General features: G+C 43.3%; 1 protein-coding gene across 2 annotated transcripts in view; it reads left to right on the top strand.

Moving 5' to 3' along the window:
- The first annotated feature begins 1,977 nt into the window (after positions 1-1,977).
- The window catches only part of LOC120978910 (putative ferric-chelate reductase 1), a 34,247-nt gene continuing 16,222 nt past the window's right edge, over positions 1,978-20,002 (top strand). Inside the window, exon 1 of one of the 2 annotated variants that reach the window (XM_040407332.1) lies at positions 1,978-2,059. The gene's annotated coding sequence lies outside the window, so the exon portion shown is untranslated. The remainder of the gene's footprint in view (positions 2,060-20,002) is intronic. The other variant, XM_040407334.1, reaches the window with a different exon arrangement.

The raw sequence follows: 20,002 nt of genomic DNA on the forward strand, positions 1-20,002 counted from the left end.
TACTACTGTGAAGAGGGCACATATCTGGCATAACTACTGTGAGGGGGCACATATCTGGGCATAACTACTGTGAGGGGGCACATATCTGGGCATAACTACTGTGAAGAGGGCACATCAGGGCATAACTACTGTGAAGAGGGCACATATCTGGGCATAACTACTGTGAGGGGGCATGTGTGAGCATTACGTTTGTGAAGAGGGCACATATCTCGGCATTATAACTGTGAGGGGGCATGTGATCTATACATGTGTGAAATGTATGTAGTGCAGTATGTGATTATCACACACTGCACTACATACAGTACATTACACACATGTATACATCACATACTGCGCTGTCACCTTCTTCTGCAGGTCTACCTTGATGTCTGGTCTTTAGGCTTCAGTCAGATCCTCCACCGCCATGCTTGCGCCGTTTTCCCGACACCACCAGGAGCTGGCCCCTCCTCCTTTCATTTCCCGCCGGCTTCTCCTACAGAAGGGCACTCTATCGCTCCAGTTTCTGCCCAATCTTACCAATCAGGGGCGTAGCTAGAAATGACTGGGCCCCATAGCAAAAAAAATTATGGGCCCCCCTCCCAGATCTCCCACCCCACATACCTATCGGACCTCCCACCTCTTCCAGAACTCCCACCCAAACACCCCTCCAGGACCTCCCACCCCAACATCCCCACACCCCTCCCAAGATCCCCCTAAGTGTCATCCACAGATCTCCCTCAGTGTCATCCACAGATTCCCCCCTCAGTGTCATCCACAGATCCCCCCTCAGTGTCATCCACAGATCCCCCCCTCAGTGTCATCCACAGATCCCCCCTCAGTGTCATCCACAGATCCCCCCTCAGTGTCATCCACAGATATCCCCCTCAGTGTCATCCACAGATATCCCCTTCAGTGTCATCCACAGATATCCCCCTCAGTGCCATCCACAGATATCCCCCTCAGTGTCATCCACAGATATCCCCCTCAGTGTCATCCACAGATCTCCTCCCCACCCAGAGCCGCTTCCTAGCTAATTTATTCACTGCACTTGCCTCTGTGAAATTGAAGAGAAGCACCGTAATCTCGCACAGGCGCACTGGCAGAGGCCAGGAAGACGGTGCATGCGCACTTCGATGCCTCTGCCAGTGCGTCTGTGCGAGATAACGGCGCTTCTCTTCAATTTCACAGAGGCAAGTGCAGTGAATATATTAGCTAGGAGGCGGCGCTGGGCGGGGAGATTGCAGGCACAAGCAGCATCGCTTTGCTGCCTGTGCCGTTCAAAACGCGCCCTGCACTGATAAAGTCCTGTTACTACGCAGGCTGCATTACACGGCTACGCGGGCCGCATTTGGCCCGCGGGCCGTAGGTTGGGCATCACTGGCGTAACGGAAAAAAGGGTCAAAATGGCTGATTTGCTTCTCTTACTCAAAATTATGTAATAAATTGTGATCAAAAAGTCAAGCACACTCCAAAATGGTATCAATGAAAACGACAGATTGTTCCGCAAAAAATTAGCCCCTAAACAGCTCAGTAGACATAAGTATAAAAAAGTTATGGGTGTCAGAATTTAAAAAAAAATAGCAAAGTTTACATTTATTTTTACACTATTTAGACATAAAGAACATAAAGAACCTATACATATGGGGTATTGAAGGGCATGGGTCAGTTTTGCCGTAAACGAAATGTCGTGGGAACAAAACCCGTAAAACAGTTGAGGAATTGCGGGTTTTTTCCAATTCCACCCCATTTGGAATTTTTTTTACCGCTTCCCACTACATTTTATGCCATAATTAATGGTGGCATTAGAAAGTACAACCTGTAAGCCCCTCAAACAGTTATGTGACCGGAAATATAGAAAAGTTATGGCTCAAGGATAATAGGGAAGAAAAATGAAAACACAAAAAAGAAAAAACCTCCGGTATCCTAAGGGTTAATAATGGCACACCCGACGCTACAGAATGACAGAAGATGAAAGACACTACCTGACCCCTCCTAGTATTTTCATTTTAAGTCTTTCTTACAAATAGACAACATCTTGACTCATATTCTTTCTGCAACAAACCTGTGTTCACAGCCGAAGGTAAGATTCCTATATTTGTGTAGAGAACTTACAAGGAAAAGGGTGAGAGAAGCCTTCAGTTCTGATCTGCTATAGCCATGTATATTTGTACAAGGTGGAAGAACATCTTCATCTGGAGAACCTTGTCAACTCTGAACATTTGTATTGACTTGATGAGCTAACCGCTTTGTTTCTCTTGTTGTAGTAAAAGCAATACACAATTGTTTAAAGCCAATTTTAGAAGACAGTTACTGAATAGATTTATATACATTTGCAGTGGCAGACTGGCACATTGGGGGACTGAGAGATCCATTGGTGGACCCAACGCAACTAGATAATACCTCTGCCTAGAAGAAGCTGCTCCCTCTGCTTAGAATATTATTTACATGTACAGTTTATGATCACTTTATGTGAACAGCATTTGGTATTATTTATATGGTTAGTATATACCAGGGGTGCCCAACCTGCGGCCCTCCAGCTGTTGCAAAACTACAATTCCCAGCATGCCCGGACAGCTTTCAGCCTACAGCAGGGCATGGTGGGAGTTGTAGTTTTACAACAGCTGGAGAACCACAGGTTGGGCACCCCTGGTATATCCAGATGCAGTACTATTTTTATCCAGTTTGTTGTTTAAATGGAGCTTGGCCCTCAAAATCAATTACTCTGATGGGCCCAATGTATCCCACTCTGACAAGGTACATTCAGTGCATTCACCTATGTTACAATCGTCAGCTGTAATAAAATAATCAAATGGTCCAGTCCTAATGGCAGTAAGTTCTACCAGTAATCAGTGTTACAATATGCTGTGAATTTGAGTATGACTATTAGCCCTTTCATCACCGGGCCCAAAAAGGCCTGAATGTCTAGGCAACTTTTTGTGATTTTCTGCACGTGATGGTTTAGTGACCATAGATTTGTTTCGGACTTTTTATAAGAATGTTTTTTTAGAGATTTTTTCTCTTTTTTTTAGGTTTAAATTGGAGAAAAACTGATAATTATTATTAAAAAGTAATTTTTTTTAAATGATAGCCTTTTATTTCTTATATTTCTTATATTTAAACTGACACAAAAATTAATTATTGTAATGGGTTCCCTATTTTGTGATGATCGTTTTCATATGTAAGGCTACTTTCACACCTGCGTTAGGTGCGGATCCGTCTGGTATCTGCATAGACGGATCCGCACCTATAATGCAAACGCTTGTATCCGTTCAGAACAAATTCGTTTGCATTACCACGAACAAAAAAAATAAAAATAATAATTTGTTCATGATAATGCAAACGGATCCGTTTTGACTTACATTGAAAGTCAATGGGAGGCGGATCCGTTTTCAATTGCACCATATTGTGTCAGTGAAAACGGATCCGTCCCTATTGACTTACATTGTAAGTCAGGACGGATCCATTTGGCTCCGCATCGTCAGGCGGACATCAAAACGCTGCAAGCAGCGTTTTGGTGTCCACCTCCAAAGCGGAATGGAGGCTGAACGGAGGCAAACTGATGCATTCTGAACGGATCCTTATCCATTCAGAATGCATTGGGGCTAAACTGATCCGTTTTGGGCTGCTTGTGAGAGCCTTGAAACGGATCTCACAGGCGGACCCAGAAACGGCAGTGTGAAAGTAGCCTAACATGTATAGGTTTGAGCGAATGGGGCAACTATAGTGACGGTTTCTGTTAGCGACTGCATTTTTTATATATTTTTTTACATTATATTTTTATTTATTTTTGGCACATAATATGTCCCCCAGGAGGTCATTAAACGACCTCTGGAGGACACAGACTTTTTTTTTCCTTTTTTTTTTTTTTACTGTTTCTATTGTAACTGTGGCATCCACAGGAGCCTCAGTTACAGGGGAAAACAACCCCCCTGTGGGGGCATTATACATAGGTAGAGCTGATCAGGGTCTCCTTAAACCCTGCAGCTCTGCTCCTGCCCTAACAGAGAAAGCGTCTCTGACGCTTCCTGCTCTCCACCATACGCTCTTTCAGCGCTCTCATCCCGGCACAGAAGAAGGCAGAAGTGGTAATAAACCCCTCCTGTCTTCTCCTCAGGGTCCCCGCTGTGTATCACAGCCGGGACCCGACCTGCTCCTGCTAGATTGCAGGAGCAGGAGCTTTAATCCCAGCGCTGAACAGCACTGGCATTAAAGCGCTGCCTGAATGTGTATATACATGCTATCTAAACGGGGCATGTGCAGATAGGACGTATATTCCCAGTGAGCAGTCGGGAAACGGTTAATGTTCAAATGTAGAAATTTGTTTCAGAAATTTCTGCAATTGTTCCATACGTCTGAATAGAGTCTATGTATTGTACAGTCCTGATCAAAAGTTTAGGACCACTTGAAAAATAGCAAAAAATCATATTTAGCATGGCTGGATCGTAAGAAGGTTCCAAGTAGAGCTTCAACATGCAACAAGAAGAAATGAGAGTGAGACAAAACATTTTTTGAGCATTCAATTACTGAAACAGGCTGTTTTTCAGCTGATCCAAATTTTAGGACCACATGCCTTTAAAAGGCCAAATTTGTGCAAAGATGTGGATTCATTGTCATTTTCTGTCAGGTAGTCACACGTTGTGATGGCAAAGGCAAAAATACTCTCCCTTTTTGAACGTGGTCGGGTTGTTGAACTGCATAAGCAGGGTCTCTCACAGCGCGTCATCGCTGCTGAGGTGGGACCCAGTAAGACAGTCATTTGGAATTTCTGCACGGTATTATTATATGATTGCTCTTATGCTTCGGCTTGTTGGGTTTTCTAATTAGACCCTTCACTGTCAAGCCTAATACCGGTTTATAAAAGATTGGTTGAATCATGATTTTTGTTGTTCTTTGAATCAGGTTCACGGGCATTGTTGAGGAAGGAAAGGAAGTGGCGCTGGTGTCTCAGTCAACGGAGACAATTCCTCCGGTCATTCACTGCCAGTGCTGTGCTAGTAATTCGGACCAGGTTTCGGCATTACGGACACAGCTGGCGGAGAATGTGCAGTCTACTGTTGACCGAGATGCGCAGGTGGCTAGGTTAGAGTCACAGTTAGTAGAGCTGCAGAGGCAGAAGGAGAAAATTGAGGCTAAGTTGACTCAGTCTTATAGTGAAGTCAAGGCCTTCAAGGAGCAGACTGCCTCTACTAATGTGACGGTAGCCAAATTGAAGGCTCAGGTTGCTGTAAGCTCCCAGATAATGACTGGCATGCAACAGGTAATCACCAAGTTGGTGCCGGCCCTTTCTTTTCCCGTAAAGTCAGGGTCGGAATCTCCAAAAACTTTGCCCTATGCAGGGCAAAGAGGGGGGAGAGTAGTCTGTGACAGGCCAAATCACCAGACCAAGCCTGTCCAGACTAACAGAGATTTTTCCCTGACTTTGGGGAAAAGAAACATCGTGAAAAGTGCCTCCCTGAGGATGGAACAATTCACGGAGCGCGGTTGCAGTGTGGACGGACCTAAGCCATGCCGGGCAAACATCAAATGTTTTGCGTGTGGTGGCTTGGGTCATATAGCAAAGCACTGCAAAACACACAAGACAGTAAGCCCAATCAGGTGCTACAGGTGTGGGGACAAAGGACACATTGCAAGGAATTGCCCTTGTGCAAGTAATTGCAATGTGTCCAATGATGGGATTCAGGTAACAAATTGTGCAGTGGGGTCTAGTCAGCTTGGCCATAAAGGAGTTACCTCTCAGCGACACATGCATCAGGCGCTGAGGGGTCAGAGTGGCCAAGCTAGGCTAGGCAACATTTGACACCCCTGTACTATTTGTTACACCGTTTGTTCCCTGTGTATGTCCATGTTGTGTGTTTTTGTTATCTGTTTGTAAGTTTTTCTTGATGTTGATGGTGGTAGTCCTTGTCTACGGATGTGTTCTACCATGCTGATTTATGTAGTTGTTGTAATTCCCGTCTGCTGTTTGTGTTTCATTCTGTGTCCCCTTAGAGTGGAACAGTGTTGTACTGTGGATCGGGAACGTATAGGCTCGCGAGCAGATAATTTCACACGGGAAATCCTACACAAAGGATGATGTGATTTTATTCTGGGCAGCCAGGGTCTCGGATCGATACAGATAACACTGTTGTGCTCAAGGTTTTCGGTAGGGCTGTGTTGCGCTGGGGACTGGGGCGGACAGACAACATTGGTGTAATGTTGTGCTGCGCACTTAATTCTAGTCCGAGCAGGTAGCACAGCTCTGATAGGGATTGGACGCAGAGTGTTTGGCAGCAGAGTGTGGACTGTGTTCTTGTGTTGTGGGGTCCTGGGGAGCCAGGGCATGACTATGCCATTGGTTCTGCGGGCCTCCACAAGACGGGATCAGAGGGGGAAATCAGCCTGGGTACACATGAGTGGACAGGGATGCAGTGCCATCAATAACAAGATGGTGCTTTGTCCACAGAACTCCAGTTATCCTAACCTAGTAGGGTGGCCATCCTTATCTGTTGGTGCAGAGGGATGTGTAGCAGAGGACGCGATCCTCTGAAGGTAGGGTGTTCAGACACCAGTGTTGGGATAACGAGGGGTCATGTGAGATAAAGGGCAGCCCAATACCTTTCCCTACCCATTGGTCAAAGGTATTGGTGCTGGGAATTTTTACATTTAATTGCACTGTTAGGGGAGAAATTCCCCCGGGAGCGCCTGCTATTTTCTTCTGCCATAGGATATGGAGCGGAAGAAAAACCCAGGAGATGCCACAGAAGAGGCCAGCTATTCCCCCTGACACTCTTGTGAAGCTCCAGAGGAACCCACTGGATTTTGGCAACCAAGCGACCTCTGTCTAGAGGTGTTCTAGAGATGGAAGACAACAATCCAGCGGGAGCGTTATCTCAGAATCTGGAGAAAGACTTGGAGACGTTCGGGTGGAAGAGCTACTATCACTTGTTTCACCCAGTGAAACTTCTTCTGGTTCTGGTCATTGTCATCTACATTAGACTGTGTATCGGAGGGTCAAGGGACTTATTGACCAATTACACCAGAACCAGACAGAACTTTACCGAACTAACCGAAGGAGGAGGCTCAGGACATAACGCTAACATTGTTCCTGTAGCCAAATATTGTATGGACACACTTTGTTTCCTATGGGGGTTAGGGACGTATAACTTGTACTACCCTGAAACCCCATAGCACATTGTATTTATTGATTTTGTTTGTCGGTCGATTGCGTACCCATAGACACTCTAGGTGCAAATGTGTGACAGCCTATATTTGACTGTACACATTTGCATCCTATAGTCGTTTCCCATTGATACGGGGGTCTGCGACCTACCGGTGTCTGTGGAGGTGTAGAGATATGCCAGGTTGCATGAGTCTCTATGGGTACACACATTTAATGGAATTTGGTGGTGTTGGGAGGGATGTGACATGTATTTTGTGTGAATGGGGATAAGGTTAGGTCACGATAGGGACAGGCATCCTTTGTTTGCCATTTGCCACCTTGAACCCTGGAACGGTGAAGTTCTTAAGGGAAGGGCTGGATGTGTAGTGTGACAGAGGTGTTCTCCGTAGTAGAATTTAGGTACTATGACATCACCGCTTAAGAATTTGACCTGCCTTGTAAAGACCTATTAATCTGTCCACGGGAGAACCGCACCCATTAAGATGGAAAACGAAAGTAGTGATTGAAGAAAGTTGGGACTGAGGTTGTGAGGGTGAACCCGCTCCAGATTCCTTGGAGGCGGGCCATACCTGAAGATCGGTAGAAATACCGAGAGACTGTGGGGGTGTCGCCACTCCAAAGTGGGGGGTGGCCGACACTAAAAAACTGTTAAAGAAAGGCCAGTTAAAGACTGCAAGAGTGAACCCGCTCCAGATTTGGGGGGGGGGGACGACACCTGAAGATCGGCAATTTCCGAGAGACGGTGTGTGGTATCCTAAAGATGTCAAGAAAGTTCCAGCGAGAAGAAGACGGTGCATTCTATGGACGGAGGAGTAGGTTACGGTGAAGGGCAGGTCGGAGGAAGCTGGATGAGGGATGTTTAAGTACCTAAAGATCAGTGTGCACTACAGTTCTTCCTGAACTTCCACCAAGGATGGGGTTCAGGGGGGGGAAATATATCTCAACCCGTTCCCCCAATATATTGTCATATTATATAGTCCGACAACAGGGGGATTGTTGAGGAAGGGTTGAGACGTATGCATGTATATCCATGCATGCCTGCAAACACGTGCGGGCATGTATGGTATATATATGGCTACATTAACCACCGCATCATGGGGTGATGTGCGCAGATGTGCCCAGCATCTGCGCACGTCTGCCCATGGTGATCCCCAGGGGCTCATGGTGGCCCCTGTGGGGAAGATGTGCCCCCTTAGTATGACTGGGGCCCCTTATTCTATATATAGATAGATTTATATCTATCTATCTATAATCCCCCTTAGAATAATATGATGTATGATTAATGTATACATGTGTATGGATGTGCCCCAAGCATCAATACACATGTATATTATATATATATATATTCCCCCCCCCTCCTTACACCTGAAACCAGATGCATTGGTGTGAATGTCCCCCAAGCATTCACACAGATGCAATCTGGTTGATTGCATCAGAATGACCGGACTAAGGTCCGGTCATCCTGATAACTACAAAGGACTCGGATTCCACAGAATCTGAGCCCTTTGATATAATTGTCGCCAGCGCCGCTGGAGACAATTATACATGATAGAAGAAGGGGAGAAGCCTCCCCTCCTCCTATTATGCGCATTCCGGCAGCGAAATTAACATCTCGCTGGCCGGAATGCAGAGTGCCACAGGCGAGAGATCAAAGGCTTCTCCCGCCTGGTGTGCAGCGCGTCCCCGATGTGCGGGCCGGCGCAGTGACGTCATATCACTGCGCCGGCCCACGTGGATTATGGGCACGCGCGCGCCCCCCTGGTGGGCGGCGCGGTGCGGGAGTGCAGGCCCCGGCACTCAAGTGAGTTGGGATCGGGGCCCCCACCTTGAGAGCGCAATCGGCGCTCAGGACAACGCGGCCCCCCCCTTCTCCGGCTGAAGAGCCCGACCGGACCCCCCCCCCCCCCATATAGGAGAGCGCGATCGGCGCTCAAGGCTGCCCTCCCCAGGAGGAGAGAGGATCGGGACCCCCCTGGACGGACGAGCAGACCCCTGGACGAGAGCAAAATAACATAAGTATCGCCCCCTATTAACCCCTATTCCCCTATCCCACCAACGATCCCTACCACTATCCTGACCCCCTATTGCACCACCTCCCCTGATACCCCTGAGCACCACCTCCCCTGATTAACCCCTACACCCCTGGCATAACCATACCCCTTAACCCCTGCATCCCCTGGTATAACACATTTGCAGGGTATTAACCCTTGCATTACTGTGTATCTGAATTTGTGTCGGTGGCCTGCATACACTCCTACAGTGCCACTGTTAACCCTTGTCGCCAACCTTAGGGATAGAATTAGTCAGGTGGGGTGGGTTGTTAATATACTTGTATGTGTGAATTGTATAGATAGTTGATGGGTGGAATTGGGAACGCGTAGTGTAGTTTAGTGTTGTATATTTGTAGTGCTGTGTATTGTTAGTGTATTGCGTGCTTAGTGTATTAGGTTTTAATAAATACCGTTATATTTGTACTCTTTGTGTAGCGTGTACTTGTTAACGGTAGCGAGTTAGTAAGGCGCATGCAGCTAGCGTAGTGATTAGTGTAAAGCATAGCGAAAGTATTGTATTATTATTATATAAAGATATAAATGGGCGGAGTCATCAATAGACGGCTCCTCCCATTTATGAATATTAATTATTGATATTTGCATAAATATTGGTGATTAATATTCCCCCTTTACAGGCATATATAGTTTGGGATCATGGCTGTCTGTAATCATGGTCATTCATTAATTTAATATGTGTCTTATGCACTTTTTTTATTATTATTTTTTAATTTATTTATTTACGTATCAATTTTGTGCACTGTATGTATATTTTATTATATATATTTACTTCTTTCACTTGTGATTGTATATACAGCTGTTGAATAATTTCTGTTACGTAAATTCATGACTACGGGAAGATGTATTGAATCATGGTTTTCTAATTTTAGATCTTTTAAACTTTTTTATATGTCATGTCTGGAAATATTCTGTGGTTACCTACATAGATTTATGATTTTAATCATGGGTATGTACATCGTACAATGACTATTTATATTATATATTATATTTTATACTCAACATGTAATTATAATAATAATTTTTTGCAAATCACACTACATGTGTATCCATTGGTCTAATCATCATACATATGTCGCTATGACAGACCTCTATATATTATGGAGAACGCAACATCACATCAGGCACCACCTTCCCCTTCCAGCACTTGGTTGTACCTGACTGCTGCACGCACATATGAGCAGGCGAGACATGCCCGTTCAATCCGGCTGCCGGTCGCTTGTATGTGGTTGCCTGGCAACCGCGGACGCTGGGTGTGGGTCACGGAGTCAGCTGGGATGCGCCCTGCCCACTTCCAGTCACGCGCCTGGCCTTCTGTGCAGGGCTGGTGTGACGCGGGCCGGGGGAGGGGCTGGCTCATCTCCGTGACTGGTGATCCAGCCTATGTGCGTGTGCAGCTAGGACGGCATGCATGCTGGGGGCCGGCGGTGGGATTGCATCTCGCAGGTGCAGCATGTTAGGTATGTGATGCCCGCACCTGATTGGGTTAGTGAGAGAGGGCTCGGATATAAGGGTTGGGATGTATGGCAGGTTCATTGTGCACTGTGAAAAAGCCAGAGAGCAAAACGGCGTCGGGTTGTTCCCCCTAGGCCAGGTTGGTTGTTGCATTTCTATGTATTGTATATGCCTCTAATGCTGCTCTTGTGACCGTCGGTGCCCCAACTGTGCTGCATACTATTCATGCTCCAGGATCTCCTCAGTCTCCCAGATTGGCATTTTCCACCTGGGATGTGATTTTGTCTCCACTGAGGTGACCCAACTTGGAGTTGTTTTGATATAGTGTTATGTTTACTGACATAACTTTGGATACATTCATTGTTATTATTACTCTTTGATCTGATCTTTTATCGTTTGCAGTATGGTTGTTGGGGTTTCCGATGCACCACATGAGCAGTGGCAACTTGTTACTATTATGCACTGATATATATACCGGCCATAGGGGGTATTTTTCATCCACACTTGTCTGGACTTCCCTTCTGGGTTTTAAAATTTTGTATTGTACATTTTTTGCATATATGTTTAATAAAATATTTTGCATGAACATCACCGCTGGCGTGCTGTGCATTTATAGGAGTTTGTGAATTTGTGGCCGTGCGGTGCACAATTTGGCTAACGACAGCCACTTTTTTGGAGTTAATGCCTTTAAAAGATGTGGATTCATTGTCATTTTCTGTCAGGTAGTCACACGTTGTGATGGCAAAGGCAAAAAAACTCCCCCTTTTTGAACTTCGTCGGGTTGTTGAACTGCAAGGTGGGACCCAGTAAGACAGTCATTTGGAATTTCTTAAATTCTTAAATGATCCTGAGGGTTATGGAACAAAAAAGTCAAGTGAAAGACCTAAAAAAAATTCATCAGCACTGAGCCGGAGGATCCAATTGGCTGTCCGTCAAGACACTGGATGATCCTCGACCCGAATTAAGGCCCTTACTGGTGCTGACTGCAGCCCCATAACCATCAGACCGCATCTGAGACTGTAGGGCTTCAAAAACAAAGAACGTCTTCAAAGACCTTGTCTCCTTGAACGCCACAGAACTGCTCGTTTGGAGTTTGCAAGAGAAAACCAAACATGGGACATTCAAAGGTGGAAGAAAGTTTTATTCTCTGATGAGAAAAAATTTAACCTTGATGGTCCAACGTTACTGGCATGACAAGCAGATCCCACAGCAGATGTTTTCTACGCGCCACAGTGGAGGGGGCGCCATTAATGGTCTGGGGTGCTTTTTCCTTCACTGGAACAATGGAGCTTCAGGAAGTGCAGGGGCGTCAAACGGTCGCTGGCTATGTCCAGATGTTGCAGAGAGCATTCCTCATGACTGAGGGCCCTCGTCTGTGTGGTAACGACTGGGTTTTTCAACAGGACAACGCTACAGTACACAATGCCCGCAGGACAAGGGACTTCTTCCAGGAGAATAACATCACTCTTTTGGCCCATCCTGCGTGTTCCCCTGATCTAAATCCAATTGAGAACCTTTGGGGATGGATTTTCAAGTGGTCTTAAACTTTTGATCAGGACTGTATTATGGGAGGTGACCAACTATGCAGCTAATCAGGTAATGTTCAGCCGGCACTCTGCTTTTAGGAGGCGTGGTGCACGAGTCCGAGATACCAATCTCACGTGTATTAGAAGAAAAGACGGGCACTCACTAAATCTTCAAAGGAACTCAAGCTTTAATCGTCACATATAAGATTTCTGTGACGTGCATTTCGGCTCACAATCCGAGCCTTTCTCAAACAGATCAGATATAGATCAGATATGACATACAAACGGTATAACATACACGATTTAAATAGACCGCCAAGGCGGAAGTGACATCAGGTAACCATAGTGATACACTAAACAAAGGAAACAGAAACACGTGAAAGAACAGCCCAACTGCAGCAGCATCAATCAAAACAATATTACTATGTCATCTATGGAATTCTCCAACAATCGGAATAATTTCAAGATCAAATGATGCGGTTGGGGGTTCATCACGTTTTCTGCAAAGATAAAGAAAAAACAGGTAATAACGAAAGAATACATAGACGGAGCTTGGAGATTACAGGAAGCTATTGAGATCATACTCCCGGTTCAAACCCATGGGTTCAAGTGTCTGCAGTACGTGAATCCAATAGGATTCACGTTTTTTAACATTTTAATCCTGTCCCCCCCTCTGCGTGGTTGCGACACATGTTCGATGATCTGAAAAAAGCAATTATGCAATGTTATGATTGTGGCGATCAAAGTGGTAGGGAATAGGTAAGAGCAGATTCTTTTTTCGTATGGTTGACTTGTGTTTAGAGAAGCGATCCTTCATCCGCATGGAAGTCTCTCCTATGTATAGGAGTCCACACTGACTTTTTAATAGATATACTATATAGTTGCTATTACATGTGAAAAACCCCTTAACAGGAAATTGCTTACCCGTATGGGGATGTGAGAAATATTCCCCTCTAATCACACTCGAGCAATGTATGCATCCCAAGCAGGGAAATGTACCCTTTCTTGGAGTGGATAAGGTATGTTGTCGCTTCTCAATTAAACCGCTACCCATGTCTGCCCTTACCACCATGTCGCGAATATTTTTATTGCGCTTATAACAGATTAAGGGAGGACTCTTGAACTCCTCCACAGAGGGGTATGCCCTGGATAAAATATTCCAGTGTCGATTAAAAATGTGCCTGCATTTATTAACCCATGGGTGGTATTTAGCAACAAATGGTATGCGTGACTTTTTTTGTGTTGTAGGAACCAAAGAAGTGACCTTGTTCCTCTCACTATTCAGCAGTGAAGTGGGATACCCTCGATTCACAAATCTAGCGAACATTTCATTCAAACGGTTTTCCTTAACCCCTGCACCAGAAACATTCCTACGAACCCTCTGAAATTGATAATGAGGCAGTGCTTTTTTGACTGTAAGTGGATGATTACTAGAATAATGGAGGAGATTATTCTAGTACTCTTAATGTATAGATCAGTCTCCACTGCTCCATTCTCACCTTTAATCACAAGGGTATCCAAGAAATTGATCTCATGGATATCAAAGTGCAGCGTAAATTGGAGTTCAGGCCATACGGAGTTTAAATAATCTGAAAAATCACGAAGGGATCGAATGCCGTCCCGCCACACGCAAAACATGTCATCAACTAATCTTCGCCAAAGATACAATGGAGTTTAAACAGATCATTATTGTAAATATACTTATCTTCAAACCATGACATATAAGCATTTGCGTATGGCGGTGCGACATTCGAGCCCATCGCGGTCCCACAGCACTGCTGATAGTACGTATCTTGAAACAAAAAATAGTTTTCATTTAAAATGATCTCAAGTAAACATAAGAAAAAATGTTTCTCACGATCTGTGTGAGAGGAAAAGGACAACAACCACTCTACGGCCCGTATACCCTTAGAGTGAATAATGAAAGTGTATAAGGAACACACATCAAAAGTAGCCAGTAAATCATCATCCTGTAATGCCAGGTTTCCAACCTCATGTAAGAACTGATTAGTGTCCAGCAGAAAAGATGGCATGTTTTTAGTGAGAGGAATCGCGGGTGGCGATAAAATAGAGTCGGTCAAAGCCACAATAGGGCGGCCAGGCGGTGCACTAAGGGATTTATGCACTTTGGGGAGTGTATAAAACACTGGCGTTACAGGATGATGATTAATCAAGTATTCCCCCAGTTTGGGGTCAATAGTTTGATTGGATACAAAAGTATCCACCAAAGTACAAAGCTTATTTTTAATAATAAATACCGGGTCCCCTTTTAATGGCCGATATACATCAGTATTGGCTAGTTGATCTAAGATCTCCTTAATATAATATTCCTTGTCCATCAAGACAAGGGCACCTCCTTTATCAGCGGGTTTAAAGATTAAACTGCTGTCCTGTATCAGATCTTCAATTGCCTGTCTTTCTGGACGTGAGAGATTGTGACTTAAATGAAAGCCACATTGTCTCACCTCCTGTAATGCATGAGAAATATCACGTTGAACCAATGAAGCAAATGTTTCCACAGGATGGTAACACTTAGGTGGCTGAAAGCTACTTTTTACTCTTGGGCCAAAATCCTTCAACTTGAGACAAGTATCCTCTACATTAACCCTATCTTGATCATCGAACAGAGGAGGTAACAGGATTAAAATGTTAAAAAAACGTGAATCCTATTGGATTCACGTACTGCAGACACTTGAACCCATGGGTTTGAACCGGGAGTATGATCTCAATAGCTTCCTGTAATCTCCAAGCTCCGTCTATGTGATCTTTCGTAATTACCTGTTTTTTCTTTATCTTTTCAGAAAACGTGATGAACCCCCAACCGCATAATTTGATCTTGAAATTATTCCGATTGTTGGAGAATTCCATAGATGACATAGTAATATTGTTTTGAATGATGCTGCTGCAGTTGGGCTGTTCTTTCACGTGTTTCTGTTTCCTTTGTTTAGTGTATCACTATGGTTACCTGATGTCACTTCCGCCTTGGCGGTCTATTTAAATCGTGTATGTTATACCGTTTGTATGTCATATCTGATCTATATCTGATCTGTTTGAGAAAGGCTCGGATTGTGAGCCGAAACGCGCGTCACAGAAATCTTATATGTGACAACTATGCAGCTAAAGAGTGGCTAAAATTGTAATGGATTCAGACACACGTAATCTTAGGATGCAGGAAATGACACAAAAATTTACAGAGAGAGGCTACCCCTCCCAGCTGTTACAGGAACAGAGGAATAAGGTAGAAAATCCTACAGAACAACAAAAAAAGATAGAGAAAGGACAGAGAGTACCATTGGTAGTAAATTACCATCCCTGGATGGATCGAGTAAAAGCAGTGGTTAATAAACACTGGAATATCCTGCAGAGAGCATATCCCACAATCCAGGAATTTAGGGAATTACCTATGCTGTGCTATAAACTAAATAAGAATATCAGAGACAGGATCATCCGGGCTGACATAGGTAGTGACAGGACATCTTCCCGACAGCTCACTCTTTCTGCAGTCAGGAGGGGAACATTTCCCTGTCTAAACTGCGTCCACTGCTCAAGCGTCATTAAGGGCTCCAACATATCACACCCACACACAGGACAACAAATTCCAGTCCGGGGTCACTTTACATGTGACAGTAGCTTTGTTATTTATCTATTAAAATGTCCTTGTGGGTTGTGTTATGTTGGAGAGAACACAATGCGCATAAAAGACCGAGTGGGGAAACATAAATCTACAATTAGGAAAGAGAATACTTTGTTGCCCATCCCTCAACATTTTATTGAGAAAAATCATCGCATCTCACAATTGCGTTTCCAAATTATAGAGGAAGTGACCCTACCTCGACGTGGAGGGAATCGGATTCAGATGCTCCACCAACGTGAAGCATATTGGATCCACCGGCTTGAGACACTTGCCCCCAAGGGTTTAAACAAGGAATATACACTGAACAGCTTCATCTGAAATCAATCTGTGGAACGTAGCAATATGATGTCACAATCATGTGACCAGTCATGTGACTAGGGGGCGGATTGCCTTCAGTCACAATTATGTGACTAGTCATGTGATCAGGGGGCGGGTTATTTAAAAGGTTTGTTTTACTTGTGGGAATGAGCTACTATCACCTGTTGTTTGACAAAGGCACATGTCTGTGCCGAAACGCGCGTCACATATGTGTGACGAATAAAGAAGTCATTTGCAAAGAAATTACGGAGTGCCGGTCTATTCATTACAACTATGCAGCTAGTCTGGTTTCCATAAGAATAGATCCTCCAAAATTGTTTTTACAAGGTGGGTGTAAGTAGTTGTTAAATCACACATGTCGGGAGTGATGACAATTTCTCTTTAAAGAGAATGTGAATGTGTCATCACATAAAATGACCTGTATAAATCATTTTATTATGTACAAAATTTTTGGGGGAATTGTTGGAGATTTTTGTTTTATTTTCCATGTTATTATCTATATTTTAAAAAAATATATTATTGTGCACTTTTCACACTGACCACTAATCCTAATATGTGGAGAGTTCCTGCTTTGTACAGGTAATTGAATAGCTATTTCATTATGATTATGGGCAGGATTACAGTGACACATATCACCTTTGTATAGATCACACAGGACCCACCTTTCACAATAGGAGATATCACTGCTTATCTACTTCCCCCTGACCTCTGCACAGGTCACAGAGAATGCCTAGAATACTCTCCCATAGAAGTCAGTGGGTCCCCTCCTGTCTATTGTCTATGACCAATGTGGCTGCTCTCAAAGAACATAAAGTCTTGACATAGTCCTGGTGGCTAGAAGTGTTGAGCAAATCCAACTGTCCAAAGTGGACTTCAATCCGAATTTCAGGGAAAATTCATACTTTAACTGTTTGAACACGAACAGCCCTCCACCATCTTAATTGAATATCCTGCTCGAAATCTCACCACGCCGGCCAACGTAATGATGCCATCACGCGCTGCCTGAGATTTAGCTCTGGATGTTCAATCAAGATGGCAGCGGGCTTTTCGTGGTCAAATGGATGAGGTAAGTATGATTTTATTATTATTTTTTATTATAGACCTTAATATTAATGTCAGATGCCGCAATTAGCGATGAACGCGGCCTCTTAGGCATACAATGATGGCGAGCTACGTAGTAATTCATCACAAAGCAAATTTATTTGTAAAATTTAGCACAGCAGCCAAATCGAATTTTCAAGAACTTCTCTCATCTCTAGAGGCTAGTGTAAAAACTGCATGATTTTAGAATTATTTTTAAATAAAGATAGGGACATGGAATATTTTCAAAAATGACAAAAAAAAATTATTATGTTTTGCATAAAAATCTTAAAATCAATCACTTTCGGAGGATACATTCCCTAAGGTTAGAAGGGAGATAACATGCTTGATTGTATTATATTTGCTGACATAATTTAAGGGTTATTCTTCATGACATAAGCTGCCTTGTTTTAGATTTTGAGCAAATAATTTCACATTTTTCTGAAAGTAAGATACATGACATAATAAAATTTATATTATTAAATAGTTTTAATTATGTTAATCTAATAAGCTAAACTAAGTGTAAAATGTCCGGGTGGTCCTTATATGATTCCTGCAAAGACTTTTCTAAACCTCATAGCAAAGTCTGCATTTGCATGGTACTATGTACAGCTGCAGGAAACTGGAGCCAGCTGTCAGGAGGACTCCCTACAAGGAAAGCAGAGATGGTTTATTACACCAGTATGCCTAAATGAATTAAGCACTTGTAAAGCTTTGAATAATTTTGAACAGAACGAGTTTTACTCCAACAATTATCTGATCTACATCAAATTTTGCCTAGTAAACAGTGTATGAAAATGTAATGGAAAAACAAAATTTCAAAAAGTCTTGTTTTTCAGTTTAAAAGTCTTACTTGAGCAAGGCCCAGTACTGTTAAAAGTGTTTCAGGCATCTGTTTTTGCGTTTGTGAACGGTCATATTTTCCTGTTGCAAAAACCAGCAGTAGTCCCCATCCTGTTGGGAAATATCTTGGCAAAAGACAACTTTTCCCATTTTTTTATACAAAGTTGGCATTTGACCAAGATATTTATCTCACCCAGCATGGGTATATGTAAAATGACACCCCAAAACACATTCCCCAACTTCTCCTGAATACGGAGATACCACATGTGTGACACTTTTTTGCAGCCTAGGGGGGCAAAGGTGCCCAAATTCCTTTTAGGAAGGCATTTTTAGACATTTGGATACCAGACTTTTTCTCACGCTTTGGGGCCCCTAAAATGCCAGGGCAGTATAAATACCCCACATGTGACCCCATTTTGGAAAGAAGACACCCCAAAGTATTCAATGAGGGGCATGGCGAGTTCTCAAGAAAAAAAAAAATTTTGGCACAAGTTAGCGGAAATTGATTTTTTTGATTTTTTTCTCACAAAGTCTCCCTTTCCGCTAACTTGGGACAAAAATTTCAATCTTTCATGGACTCAATATGCCCCTCAGCGAATACCTTGGGGTGTCTTCTTTCCAAAATGGTGTTATTTGTGGGGTGTTTGTACTGCCCTGGCATTTGAGGGTCTCCGCAATCATTACATGTATGCCCAGCATTAGGAGTTTCTGCTATTCTCCTTATATTGAGCATACAGGTAATGAGATTTTTTTTTTCCGTTCAGCCTCTGGGCTGAAAGAAAAAAATGAACGGCACAGATTTCTTCATTCGCATCGATCAATGTGGATGAAAAAATCTCTGCCAAAAAAAGAAAAAGGAGGGGAAAGGCGTCTGCCAGGACATAGGAGCTCTGCCCAACATCCATACCCACTTAGCTCGTATGCCCTGGCAAACCAGATTTCTCCATTCACATCAATCGATGTGGATGAATAAATCATTGCCGGGATTTTTTTTTTTATATATACAAAGTGTTTGCCAAAGTATATGAACACCGCCACCTCCTCAGCTCATATGACTCGGCAAACGTATCTTTTACTGCAGAGGAGAAATCTCGTCTTGCAGCGCCGCATACACCGACTTGCGTGTAATCTGACAGCAGCGCAATGCTTCTGTCCGAATGCACATCAGTGCTGCAGCTAGTCGATCGGTTGGTCCACCTGGAAGGTAAAAAAAACAAAACAAAAAAGAAAAAACCAGGCAGCAACGCAATAAATTTATTAACTTTTGAACAGAACATATTAAACTTTTTTTAACTTTTTTAACTGAACGTTAACTTTTTTACTTACCGGTATTTTTTTTTTTGTTTAGTTTTTTTTACCTTTATACAGGGAGTGCAGAATTATTAGGCAAGTTGTATTTTTGAGGATTAATTTTATTATTGAACAACAACCATGTTCTCAATGAACCCAAAAAACTCATTAATATCAAAGCTGAATATTTTTGGAAGTAGTTTTTAGTTTGTTTTTAGTTTTAGCTATTTTAGGGGGATATCTGTGTGTGCAGGTGACTATTACTGTGCATAATTATTAGGCAACTTAACAAAAAACAAATATATACCCATTTCAATTATTTATTTTTACCAGTGAAACCAATATAACATCTCAACATTCACAAATATACATTTCTGACATTCAAAAACAAAACAAAAACAAATCAGTGACCAATATAGCCACCTTTGCAAGGACACTCAAAAGCCTGCCATCCATGGATTCTGTCAGTGTTTTGATCTGTTCACCATCAACATTGCGTGCAGCAGCAACCACAGCCTCCCAGACACTGTTCAGAGAGGTGTACTGTTTTCCCTCCTTGTAAATCTCACATTTGATGATGGACCACAGGTTCTCAATGGGGTTCAGATCAGGTGAACAAGGAGGCCATGTCATTAGATTTTCTTCTTTTATA

This window comes from Bufo bufo, chromosome 9 (genome assembly GCF_905171765.1).
Source record: "Bufo bufo chromosome 9, aBufBuf1.1, whole genome shotgun sequence".
In the NCBI taxonomy this organism is placed as follows: Eukaryota; Metazoa; Chordata; class Amphibia; order Anura; family Bufonidae; genus Bufo; species Bufo bufo.